Below are 14,257 nucleotides of genomic sequence, written 5' to 3'. Positions count from 1 at the left end.
AAGAAATGGATAAATTTCTAAAACATACAATCTATTGAGATTGAATCATGTAATATAGAAAATCTGAACAGACTTGTAACTAGTAAGGAGATTGAATCAGTAATCAAAACCTCCCAACAAGGAAAATCCCAGGACCAGATGGTTTCACTGGTGAATTCTACTAAACATTTAAAAAAGAATAAACACCAATCATTCTCAAACTCTTGCAAAAAATTGAAAACAACACTTCTAAACTCATTTTATGATCTAAATATTACCTTGATACCAAAATCAGAGAAAGACATTATGAGAAAAAAAAAAAAAAAAAAAAAAACTACAGGACAATATCCCTGATGAACATAAATGCAAAAATCCTCAACAACATACTAGCAAACCAAAATCAACATTACGTCAAAAAGATCATACACCATGACCAACTGGGATATATCTCTGGGATGCAAAGATGTTTCAGCTTATGAAAATCTATCAACACATTATGTCACATTAATGCAACAAAGTATAAAAGTACATGATTGTCTCAATAGATGTAAAAAGCATTAAAAAAATTCAATACTTTTTTATGATAAAATCTCAACAACTAGGAATAGAAGGAAATTATCTCAACATAAGGCCATATATGAAAAAAAACAACTATTAGAATTAAGAAAATTCAATAAAGTTTGGTAAAGTTGAAGATTACAGAAATCAACATACACATATTACTTGTCTTTCTATACACTATCAATGAACAAGCTGAAAAGGAAATTAAGAAAAAAATCCCATAAACAGTAACATCATATACAATCAAATACTTAAAAATAAATCTAAGCAAGGAGGTGAAAGACTTGTACATTGAAAACTGAAATTGATGAAAGAAGACACAACTAAAGGAAAAAGACATCCTATGTTCATGGACCGAAGATATAATATTATTTAAATATCCATACAGATTCATTAAAATCTCTATCAAAATCCCAATAACTATTTTTTCAGAAATAGAAAAGGCATTCATAAGTTCATATGGGACCACAATGAACCCCCAAATAGCTAAAACAATCTGGAGAAAGAAGAACAAAGGTAGTAGCCTCATTTTTCTTAATTTCAAAATATATTACAAAGCTACAGTAATCAAAACAGTATGGTACTGGCATAAAGACAGACATACAGATCAATGGAATATAATTGAGAGAACAAAAATAAATTCACACATATACAGTAAAATGATTTTCAACAGGGTGTCAAGAATACACAATGGGGAAGGGATAGTCTCTTTAACAGATGGTTCTGGGAAAACTTGGTAGCCATATGCAAAAGAATAAACTTGGACATTTATCTTACGTCATAGACAAAAATTAACGTGAAATGGATTACAGACTTAAATGTAAAACTTGTTATTGTAAAACTCCTAGAGGAAAACATAGGAGAAAGCTTCATGACATTGGTCTTGATGATAATTTATTGAATATAACACCAAAAGCATAGAAAACAGTAGTAAAAATAGACAAGTGGGACTTCAAGCAAAAAGTTTCTGCACAGCAAAGAAAACAATCAAACAAATTAAAAGTCAACATACTAAATGGGAAAAAAAGTTTGGTAACCATATACCTGATGAGATCAATATCCAAAATATATAAGGAGCTTCTACAACTCAATTGGAAAAAAAACAAATAAACAGATTTAAAAATGGGCAGAAATCTTGAATAGACATTTTTCCTGAGAAAACATACAAATGGCCAACATGTATATAAAAAGACACACAACATCACTAATCATCAGAGAAGTGCAAATCAGAGGCACAATGACATATCACTTCACACCTGTTAGGATAGCCATTATCAAAATAAATAAATAACAAACATTGGTGAGAATCTGTGGGTATAGAAACTTTTGTGCACTACTGCTGTATGTAAAATGGATAAGGTGTTATGAAAAACAGTATAGCAATTTCTCAAAAAATTACAAATATAACTACTATATGATCCAGCAATCTGGCTCCTTGGTACTAATCTGAAATAATTGAAATCAGTATCTTGAAGAGATATTTGCACTCCCATGTTCATTGTGGCATCATTCACAATAGCCAAGTTGTGGAAGCAACTTAAATATCCATGAACAAGTCAAGAAATGGAAGCTACCTAAATGTCCATTAACAGATAAATGGATAAAGAAGATGTGGTACAATGGAATATTACTCAGCCATTAAAAAGAATGAAATAATTCCATTTGCAGCAACATAGACGGACCTGAAGACTATCATACTAAGTGAAATAAGCCAGACGGAGAAAGACAAATATCATATCGTATGGCTTATATATGGAATCTAAAAAAATGTTGCAATGAATTTATATACAAAACAGAAATAGACCCACAGACATAACAAACAAACTTATGGTTACCAAAGGGGGAAAGGTCAGGGAGGGAAAATTAAGAGTTTGGGATTAACATATGCACATGACTACATGTAAAATAGATAACCAACACATACCTATTGTATAGCACAAGGAACTGTATTCAGTATCTTGTAATAACCTATAATGGAAAAGAATCTGAAAAAGAATACATATATATATATAACTGAATCACTTTGCTGTACACCTGAAACTAACACAAAATTGTAAATCAACTATATGTTAAAAAAATAAAATTAAAAAAAATTCACAAACAGGTGAATGGATAAAGAAAATGCAGTATATATATACAACATAATATTATTCAGTCTTTAAAAAGATGGAAATCCTGTTATATGTGACAACATGTATAAAACCTGAGGAAATTGTGCTAAGTGAATTAAGCTAGTCACAGAAGGGCAAAACTTACATTATTCCACTTACATGAGATATGTAGTCAAACTCTTAGAAGCAGAGAGAGGAAGGGTGGTTGCCAGGAGCTAGGGGAAGTGAGAAATGAGTATAAAGTTTCAGTTATGCAAGATGGAAATTCTAAAAGATCGGCTGGACAACTTTGAACTTTCAGTTATCGATTCTGTACTGTACACTTAAAATTTTTGAAAGGGTTGATGTCATGTTATTTGTTTTTTACTGCAATAAGAAATGCATGAATGAGCATCTGTCAAGGTAGACACTACAGCCTTCATGAAGCTCACATTCTAATGGAAGATATGGACAAATAAATAAATAGTAATAGTTCAGTGTTAAATCATATAATAATAAATTCAAGGTACTAAGAGAAAACTTTGAAGGGATACCTAACCAAAAATTGGGAGAGAGATAGCACGGGAAATATTCATAGAAAAAATGATGCTCAATTTGGGAAGGTGTTAGCTACATGAAGGGAAGATGGATTTAGGTGAAAGTGGGAACTGTATTCAAGTCACATTTTCTAACTTGTATAAATGTTTAAGAGAGGAAGCTAGAAAGTATGGAGTGGGAAAAAGAGAGAGATCAAAGGAATATGAGTCTGGGAACGTAAAGAGCCACCACATATTTAATAGCTTGGTAAGTCGTTATAAAGAATTTGGACTTTAAGAGCAATGAGGAAACATTGATATTAAGCTACAGAATGATGTGATCAGAGATGGGAAAGTGAGTTAGTAAACTGAAGTAATCCAGGTCACAGTATATGGTGGTCTGAACTATTTAATATTGAATAGCTATACTTGACAGGTTTAGTGATTGAATAGAGGTAGAGAAGAGTGGCAGTCAAGGATGATTCCTAGGTATGTAGGTAAGGCAAGTGAATCGGTGGTGTGTAATTCACTGAGACAGAGAATACATAATGAAGAATAGAAAGTGATAATACCAGAAATATGGGAGAATCATCAGATTTTGGCAACATGTGTACAATGGATAATTTTTATTTGGAACTCTGAAATCAAGACTATTTTTCTAATTTAGAGTAGAATGTTTTAATTTCTATTTTTTAAACTCAAACAATTCAGTTTCATATGAATTTTCCATAATATATTTTCATTAGTGCACTGATTCTCTTTTGCATTTACTTGATAGATATCTCTTATCTACCCTACTGATATTGGTAAATTTTACTAAGAAACCAAGTTGAAGGTAGATTTTAACAAAGAAGAAAGGCCCAGTGAAAACAATAAAATGTCTGGTTTTAAAATAGACCAAAAGGCAGTAATAATGCAGGTATTCCAATAAGAACATAAAATTGTACAGCCTAGAGTTACTATTATTTCCTCCTAGTAAATACTTCTGAACAATATGCTTTAAAGTTATTTGAAATTATATCTCTGTTAGGAAGATATAGATTGCAAAGTTTCATCTTTCTTTGGTCCCCAGACATTAATAAGACTTTCTGTCTGGTTATGGGTTAAATATGAATAGAATTATATATTAATGAAGTATTTGTTAATGAAAGATGAAGATATTATAAAAAGTTAGGGGACAGAATCTTAAAGCTAAACATTGCTGATTCATTTGCTCTAAGAAGATAACTACTCATGAATCAGTTCCTACAATTAATTCACGTTCTCTGACATGATTCTTTGGAAAGTAATGCCAGTCTTCTGTTAAATTTTTAAGCATGTTATGTAATCATTGCACTTTAATTTGGGAAGGTATTTCAATAAGTAATTACTTGTGATAGTCTAACCTATTTTGTAGTCATCCTATTTAGTTAAAAGTTTTATAAGCAAACTCAAATTTCCTGAAAAAACAAACACCCACTAAATCTTGTTTTCTGATTATACTATGGTGTTACATCTTCCCTTCCTTCCCAGGCAAAACTTTTAAAAAGTGTAATCTATAATTACTGTCTTCATTTTCATTTGTTCCTCATAATCTACTTTCTGTTCTAAATGAAAGTGGGGTTTTGTGTAGGCAATTGGTCATCTCCTAACGTTCAAATTCAAATGCTTCTTCTTAATCCTCACTGGGCAATTGACATTGTTCACCAACACCATTGTAAACACCATCTCATTTCAAAACTCTCTTTCCTTGCCTGTCATAACGTTGCACTCTCCTGATTTGACTGCTTGTAAAACTTGCCCCTCTCCATCTTTTAACTGTAAGTATTCTTTAGTGCTTTGTATCTTTCCATGCTACACTTTCCCCAGATGATTTGAATTATGACATACAGGCTGCTGACTACCATATCTATAATTCTGGCACTGCTGCCTTCTTCAGACTCCAGACTCATTTTAAACATATGGCTTGGTGTGTGTATCCATGCAAATATCCCACTAGGATCTTAAACCTGATATTTCTAACACCAAACTTACCTGAGTTACCAAACCTTTCCTTCTCCTATGTTCCAAATCCTTATTAATTGGCTCTCACCTTTAAAAATCACTTATATTAGAAACCTCATAGACAATTTTAACTCATTCCTTTCTTTCACTTCATAGTCAGTTTTGAGACCTTATAATCCTGCTTTCACAATGTCTTTTATATATATCATTTCCTTCCTATCTATGGCCATACTTCATGTCTTTATTAACTCTTGCCCAAAGTGTTACCAAAGCTCCTAATTGTTTTTCTTTTCTTCATTATTTTTGCTAGAGTTATTTCCATAGGTAAATTTATGCCACTACTCAGCTCAGAACTATTTTGAGTTTCTCCACTACATAGGAAAATAGATCCACACTCTTTAGCAAAGCATTCAATGTGTCCTGACCCAACAAACTTTCCAGTCTCATTTTCTACTATATCCTTGTATGTAACCTATGTTATGGCCATTATGATTTTTATCCATTCATATGCCCAGTATTCAAAGATATAAAAATTACTTAATATTCAAGATTCAGACAAAATATCACCACTTCCATGAAGCTTTCATTCACTTAAAATCAGTATCTTCTTTTTCTATATTCCTGTAACATTTTATTTTTACCTCAGTTATAGTACTTATGTTCTTCTTTACACTTTGGTAGTTGCTAAAATATCTAGAACCCAAATAAATAAACCAGTGTACTACAAACTGTGTATATACACAGAACAATGTTTGATTATTACCTAGAGTTTAAGTCCTTTAACAATGCATATACTATTTGGCCAGGACAATATTTAATGTTACACTAACAGACAAAGAAGTAGATCATGAAACTGAGAGATATGGCATGTGTTTTAGAAATCACACATGATGAATTATCTTCTAACCATTTTCATGGTGACAAAATAATCATTATTGCTCAAACGTTTCTTTCTAAGACATCAACATACTATATGTTAAATATGGTTTCTAAATCAGTTTCATCAAGATAATTTTTCAAATCCTCCTTCACTACAGAAACAGAGTATGTAGTACAAAGAGCTAATAATTATGGAGGTAGTGAGATTGCCACTAAATAGTAAGAAAAATAAATAATAATGTGAACCAACATCATCTTAATGTGGTAAAATTATACCTTTGACAAAGCATTGAATATCAACAGGGACAAAGCAATACGTCATTCATAGACAGCTACTGGCTTTTACCACAAACCAAATGACATATACTAAATTTGATTCATGCCTAGAAGAAAGAATATATTCATCATTCACTTATATTTTCAATCACATTGACCTAGGGAATAATAGTGTCTTAGGGACATGACTTTGGGACATGGGTTTAACATTCATAATATACTTCAACATACTCTAAATGCCATAATTTGAAAATCATTATTAGGAACTATTTGTATTGTTTATACATCTGGGCTTTCAACATTATAGGGCAACCTCCAAAGCCATGAATAGACCTTGTTAATTATTTCGTAGACCTTAGTGACAGTGTATACAGAATAATGAATATAGAGCTGAAGAGCAATTCTCTTTGATTAGACATGCTCCCTTTCTGACAGAGTAGGTCTTCTTTGACATCTTTTCTCACCTATTTTCTTTTGGGTTTGTCTTTGGATCATAGGCAAGTAAAAAACTTCCTGGCTACATATGTGAAACTTTTTGATAATCCTTCTCAAATACTTATATGAAAAGAAAATAATCTCAAATTGCAAAATGTCAAAATGCCCTTTTGATTCAAGTTTCTAATGATTTCTTTCATCCAACATTTTCCTATTCTCATTAGTGTTAGCTAAAAGATAAATACCAGTAAGAAACAATTCTCCATGGGTCTCACATTTCTGCAAGTCTTGCAAGGAGTAGCATTGTTTGCCTTTCTTCCAGACTATTCAAAAATGTTTGTATAGTGAATTGCTTTAGAAGATAGAGACAATATCTCCCCCCAGAGCACAGAGAAATTGTGTTTACTGTTGAATATGATAAAGATAGTGTCTTCACCCAGGGCAAAGATCAGACAGGCTTACTGACCATTATAAAGGTTCAAGTTCCCTAAGCTCAGGGTCCCTTTCCTTTCCTGTAATGTAAACCATTTCATGCACAGTTGTCACCTGGCCCTCTTAACATCACTCTACGGAAATTGAGGCTTAGAGTAGTGGCACAAGTACTGGCACTCTGGTTAATACTGTTACCATGAGTAATAAAGTTCCTATTTTTGTGATCCAGAATTCTCAAGTTTCCTGCCAGCCAGCCTCTATAAAACGGTGGTAGGATAACTCATTAGCTTGTAAGTAGAATGAAATCTCAGATCCTTCAAAGTTCTGGACACACTCATAGGTTCGTTCTTTCATGTTAAAAAAGAAAAAAAAGAAGAAGAAGAAGAAAAAACCTCTAGGCGACATTGTCTTAGAAAGGTGTTTTAGGGTTTCCCTGGTGGCGCAGTGGTTGAGAGTCTGCCTGCCGATGCAGGGGACGTGGGTTCATGCCCCAGTCCAGGAAGATCCCACATGCCACAGGCCTGCTGGGCCTGTGAGCCATAGGCCGCTGAGCCTGCGCGTCTGGAGCCTGTGCTCCGCAACGGGAGAGGCCACAACAGTGAGAGGCCCGTGTACGGAAAAAAAAAAAAAAAAAAAAAAAAAAAAAAGAAACGTGTTTTAAATGAATGTATTAATTCAATTTTTCCTAGTGCAAATTCATTATCACCAATTGTAGTTTGCTTAGGTAGCTAATGCTATTCAAACATTATTTTTTCCATTAATTTAATGATTAAATTGTTTTGTAATTTCTTTTCATTTGCCCCTTCATTTTCAGTCTATTTTCAGATTAGTTGAGAGGAAAACCTAGCCAGATACATTTATGTTCCTATACTAATGGGTACATAGAGAGTTGTCTGACACTTTGATGTTTTAGGAAATAATGACTTACTCCATATGGAACAGTGCTGTTCTATGAGAATGCGGAAAAAAAATACTTAGTTCATGGTAGGAGAGGTTATAGTTGTGTGCCTGACATACATTTTAAAAAATACAAACTTACTATTTCTTTTGCATATGACAATGTTGTTCTATATCTGCGGCTTAAAAAGAAAAGATATTATGTTAGATCAAACTTCAGCTATTTTCTGTACGCCTGGATTTAACGGGGGAAAGCAGTTTTTCTCCTCCTGTCATGCTTATTTTGTTGAAGCCTACACATGCACGGAACCTGATTTTTAGCTTCTTTCTAAGAACGCCACATTGTGTGTGGAAACAGTTTGGAGGAAATTTCCATAGAGATTAAATACTAATCATGCATTTTGTTCCCATAGAAATTATGTGAGTAACCATATCTTACACTGGTGATATAATATTTGAGTTACTGCTGTAACTAACAAGGTTTCAAAAATATTCCATTATGGAGAGGAATGTCATCTAAATTGTAAGATGCTGTATTTCGCTATAACAAATAACATAACATGGCAATATCAACAACTTCTTACTGTTCAGAAATCAACTCACAAATATGTGATTTTGGGACTTAGAAAAAACAGAAGTGAGTTCATAATTCAGAAATTAATTAATTCACTGTTTTCCCAGATTACTCAAAGTAGAATAAAAATTAGAAGGCAGATATTTATTTTTTGTTTTATTTTTCATATGTATTGGTAAAAAATAAGATAAATGAGAGTATTGTTAAGTTATAAGTCACTATACTTTTCAAAGTTCTGTGTCTTAATTGTCCTTAGGTTGTATAGAAATGAACCTCTAACCTTTCATTAAAATAAAACGTGAATAATGACACAAATCATAGTTGAAAGAAATCTTAGAGATAAATCACATGTATTCCCTAAAAAGCAGAAATGATTTTCTTTTATCAACTAAAGGGGGTCAAAGTTTACATTAAGATAGACATGGAATCTCCAAAAGTGTGTAATACCCTAAGTATTGTATGTCTTCTTATTTAATACTTGATATTCTTCTTGAAAATAAAATTTAACATGTATGACATGATGGAAAATATGCATTGAATTGCATTTGTATTCAGGTTGTATATAAATGAAGACACAATATTTTAGGCTGCTGGTTAGTAATCTTTTACATCTCTGCTTTGCCCCACTGCTTCTCTTTCTCCTCTCTAAGAATTATAGAACTGAAAGTTACAATCGACCTAAGAGATCAGCTAACCAACTTGTCTTGAGAAGTAGTAATCACTCCAACTACCCGTAACATGTGATTTTCCAACATTTTCTTGAATAAGTTCAGGAATGAGGTGAAAAGTGCTAATGGCTATAGAAACAAAGATTTTTTTTCACATGAATTACTTCATAAAACTAATTTATGTGGTGAAAACAATATCAAAATCTTGTTCCTTGTAATTATTACTTTGCACATTTAGAAAGGTCAGAAAGCACATAATCGTCTAGATGAGTTTTATAAACATTCCAATATCTCTTCAAAGATGGGCTAACTATACACTTCTAAGCTAAAATCAAGGTAAATGATATGAAATTCAAAGAGTGTCATATTATGTTTAAGCAGCATATTACTTTATACTTTTAGCCTTGTGGTTACTATTCTATCTAGTTAACTGCAATACTCATCTCACAAGTAACTTAAATGTGCACTAAGTTGAATATATGTAAAGAAACACTGTTTATAATTGTTTAAGGACAAAATAGTAGTTTTGTATTTCAGTGAAAATTATCAAAATATGTTATTTGTCATGACATAAAGATGGCCTAGGAAGAGAGAATAATAGGTAGACTAGGAGGCATGTAGGATTAAGGAACAGAAGAGGATGGAAGGAAGAGAAACTTTATAATGAGTATATGACAGCTTGTCACTGACACCTAGTCACATTATCAAAATTACCTGTATTTATAGTGACCATATGTCCCATTTTGCCTGGAAAAGTCTTGGTTTATGCCTGTTATTCTGGAGGCATCCTCCTTTCACTCCTGAAAGTGTCTTTGTTTAGATAATAAATTATATGGCCACCCTATCTATATTAATTTAAGGAATTAATTCAGTTGTGTTACAGGCAATTTATTTAAAACATTCATTCTCCTAAATGGGCATATTTAATAATGGTAGTTTTTTCATTTTAAAATAAACTTTATTGAGGAATAATGTATATAGAACAAAAAAAAACATCCATTTTAAGTGCACAGTTCAGTGGGTTTTGAAAAATATATACACCCTTGTAAACACAATTCCAAACCAGTTATGTAATATTTCTATCACCCAAAAAGTTCTCTTGTGCCACTTTGTAGTTAATTTCCACCATCAGTCCCAGGAAAACAGTACTTTCTGTCGTTATAGGTTAGATTTGCCATATCTAGAGTTTCACATGAATGGAATCATACTCTATACTCTCTTTTGTATCTGGTTTCTTTTGTTCATCATAGTGTTTTAGAGATCCACGCATGTTGTAGTATATATTAGTAGTTCTTTTCTTTTTCTTGCAAGGTAGCATTACATTATATGGATGTGTTCTGGTTTCTTTTTTTTTTTTTAACATCTTTATTGGAGTATAATTGTTTTACAATAGTGTGTTAGTTTTTCCTTTACAACAAACTGAATCAGTTATACATATACATATGTTCCCATATCTCTTCCCTCTTGCATCACCCTCTCTCCCACCCTCCCTATCCCACCTCTCTAGGTGGTCACAAAGCACAGAGGTGATCTCCCTGTGCTATGCAGCAGCTTCCCACTAGCTATCTAATTTACATTTGATAGTGTATATATGTCCCTGCCACTCTCTCACTTCGTCACAGCCCACCCTTCCGCCTCCCCATATCCTCAAGTCCATGCTCGAGTAAGTCTGTGTTTTATTCCCGTCCTACCACTAATCTCTTCATGACAAATTTTTTCCCTTAGAGTCCATATATATGTGTTAGCATACGGTATTTGTTTTTCTCCTTCTGACTTACTTCACTCTGTATGACAGACTCCAGGTCCATCCACCTCATTATAAATAACTCAGTTTCATTTCTTTTTATGGCTGAGTAATATTCCATTGTATATATGTGCCACATCTTCTTTATCCATTCATCTGTTGATGGACACTTAGGTTGCTTCCATGTCCTGGCTATTGTAAATAGAGCTGCAATGAACATTTTGGTACATGAGTCTTTCTGAATTATGGTTTTCTCAGGGTATATGCCCAGTAGTGGGATTGCTGGGTCGTATGGTAGTTCTATTTGTAGTTTTTGAAGGAACCTCCATACTGTTCTCCATAGCGGCTGTATCAATTTACATTCCCACCAGCAGTGCAAGAGGGTTCCCTTTTCTCCACACCCTCTCCAGCATTTATTGTTTCTAGAGTTTTTGATGATGGCCAATCTGACCGGTGTGAGATGATATCTCATTGTAGTTTTGATTTGCATTTCTCTAATGATTAATGAGGTTGAGCATTCTTTCATGTGTTTGTTAGCAATCTGTATATCTTCTTTGGAGAAATGTCTATTTAGTTCTTCTGCCCATTTTTGGATTGGGTTGTTTGTTTTTTTGTTATTGAGCTGCATGAGTTGCTTATAAATTTTGGAAATTAATCCTTTGTCAGTTGCTTCATTTGCAAATATTTTCTCCCATTCTGAGGGTTGTCTTTTGGTCTTGTTTATGGTATCCTTTGCTGTGCAAAAGCTTTTAAGTTTCATTAGGTCCCATTTGTTTATTTGTGTTTTTATTTCCATTTCTCTAGGAGATGGGTCAAAAAGGATCTTGCTGTGATTTATGTCATATAGTGTTCTGCCTATGTTTTCCTCTAAGATTTTGATAGTGTCTGGCCTTACATTTAGGTCTTTAACCCATTTTGAATTTATTTTTGTGTGTGGTGTTAGGGATTGTTCTAATTTCATACTTTTACATGTAGCTGACCAGTTTTCCCAGCACCACTTATTGAAGAGGCTGTCTTTTCTCCACTGTATATCCTTCTCTCCTTTATCAAAGGTAAGGTGACCATATGTGTGTGGGTTTATCTCTGGGCTCTCTATCCTGTTCCATTGATCTATATTTCTGTTTTTGTGCCAGTACCATATTGTCTTGATTACTGTAGCCTTGTAGTAGAGTCTGAAGTCAGGGAGCCTAATTCCTCCAGGTCCATTTCTCGTTCTCAAGATTGCTCTGGCTATTCGGGGTCTTTTGTATTTCCATACAAATTGTGAAATTTTTTGTTCTAGATCTGTAAAAAATGCCAGTGGTAATTTGATAGGGATTGCATTGAATCAGTAGATTGCTTTGGGTAGTATAGTCATTTTCACAATGTTGATTCTTCCAATCCAAGAACATGGTATATTTCTCCACCTATTTGTATCATCTTTAATTTCTTTCATCAGTGTTTAATAGTTTTCTGCATACAAGTCTTTTGTCTCCTTAGGTAGGTTTATTCACAGATATTTTAGTATTTTTGTTGTAATGGTAAATGGGAGTGTTTTCTTAATTTCACTCTCAGATTTTTCATCATTAGGGTATAAGAATGCCAGAGATTTCTGTGCATTAATTTTGTATCCTGCAACTTTACCAAATTCATTGATTAGCTCTAGTAGTTTTCTGGTAGCATCCTTAGGATTCTCTATGTATAGTATCATGTCATCTGCAAACAGTGACAGCTTTACTTCTTCTTTTCCTATTTGGATTACTTTTATTTCTTTTTCTTTTCTGATTGCTGTGGCTAGGACTTCCAAAACTATGTTGAATAAGAGTGGTGAGAGTGGGCAACCTTGTCTTGTTCCTGATCTTAGTGGAAATGGTTTCAATTTTTCACCATTGAGAACAATGCTTGCTGTGGGTTTGTCATATATGTCCTTTATTATGTTGAGGAAAGTTCCCTGTATGCCTACTTTCTGCAAGGTTTTTATCATAAATGAGTGTTTAATTTTGTCAAAAGCTTTCTCTGCATCTATTGAGATGATCATATGGTTTTTCTCCTTCAGTTTGTTGATATGGTGTATCACGTTGATTGATTTGCGTATATTGAAGAATCCTTGCATTCCTGGGATAAACCGCACTTGATCATGGTGTATGATCCTTTTAATGTGCTGTTGGATTCTGTTTGCTAGTATTTTGTTGAGGATTTTTGCATCTATGTTCATCAGTGATATTGGCCTGTAGTTTTCTTTCTTTGTGACGTCTTTGTCTGGTTTTGGTATCAGGGTGATGTTGGCCTCATAGAATGAGTTTGGGAGTGTTCCTCCCTCTGCTATCTGTTGGAAGAGTTTGAGAAGGATAGGTGTTAGCTCTTCTCTAAATGTTTGATAGAATTCGCCTGTGAAGCCATCTGGTCCTGGGCTTTTGTTTGCTGGAAGATTTTTAATCACAGTTTCAATTTCAGTGCTTGTGATTGGTCTGTTCATATTTTCTATTTCTTCCTGGTTCATTCTCGGCAGGTTGTGCATTTCTAAGAATTTGTCCATTTCTTCCAAGTTGTCCATTTTATTGTCATACTGTTGCTTGTAGTAATCTCTAATAATCTTTTGTATTTCTGCAGTGTCAGTTGTTACATCTCCTTTTTCATTTCTAATTCTATTGATTTGAGTCTTCTCCCTTTTATTCTTGATGAGTCTGGCTATTGGTTTATCAATGTTATTTATCTTCTCAAAGAACCAGCTTTTAGTTTTATTAATCTTTGCTATTGTTTCCTTCACTTCTTTTTCATTTATTTCTGATCTGATCTTTATGATTTCTTTCCTTCTGCTAAATTTGGGGTTTTTTTGTTCTTCTTTCTCTAATTGCTTTAAGTGCAAAGTTAGGTTGTTTATTCGAGATGTTTCCTGTTTCTTAAGGTATGATTGTATTGCTATAAACTTGCCTCTTAGAACTGCTTTTGCTGTATCCCATAGGTTTGGGGTCGTTGTGTCTCCATTGTCATTTGTTTCTAAGTATTTTTTGACTTCCTCTTTGATTTCTTCAGTGATCACTTCGTTATTAATTAGTGTATTGTTTAGCCTCCATGTGTTTGTATTTATTACAGATCTTTTCCTGTAATTGATATCTAGTCTCATAGCGCTGTGGTTAGAAAAGATACTTGATACAATTTCAATTTTCTTAAATTTGCCAAGGCTAGATTTGTGACCCAACATATGATCAATCCTGGAGAATGTT

Source organism: Kogia breviceps, chromosome X (assembly GCF_026419965.1).
Source record: "Kogia breviceps isolate mKogBre1 chromosome X, mKogBre1 haplotype 1, whole genome shotgun sequence".
NCBI classification, from domain to species: domain Eukaryota; kingdom Metazoa; phylum Chordata; class Mammalia; order Artiodactyla; family Physeteridae; genus Kogia; species Kogia breviceps.
The sequence above is the reverse complement of the archived record's forward strand: the minus strand, read 5'-3'. Positions refer to the sequence as shown.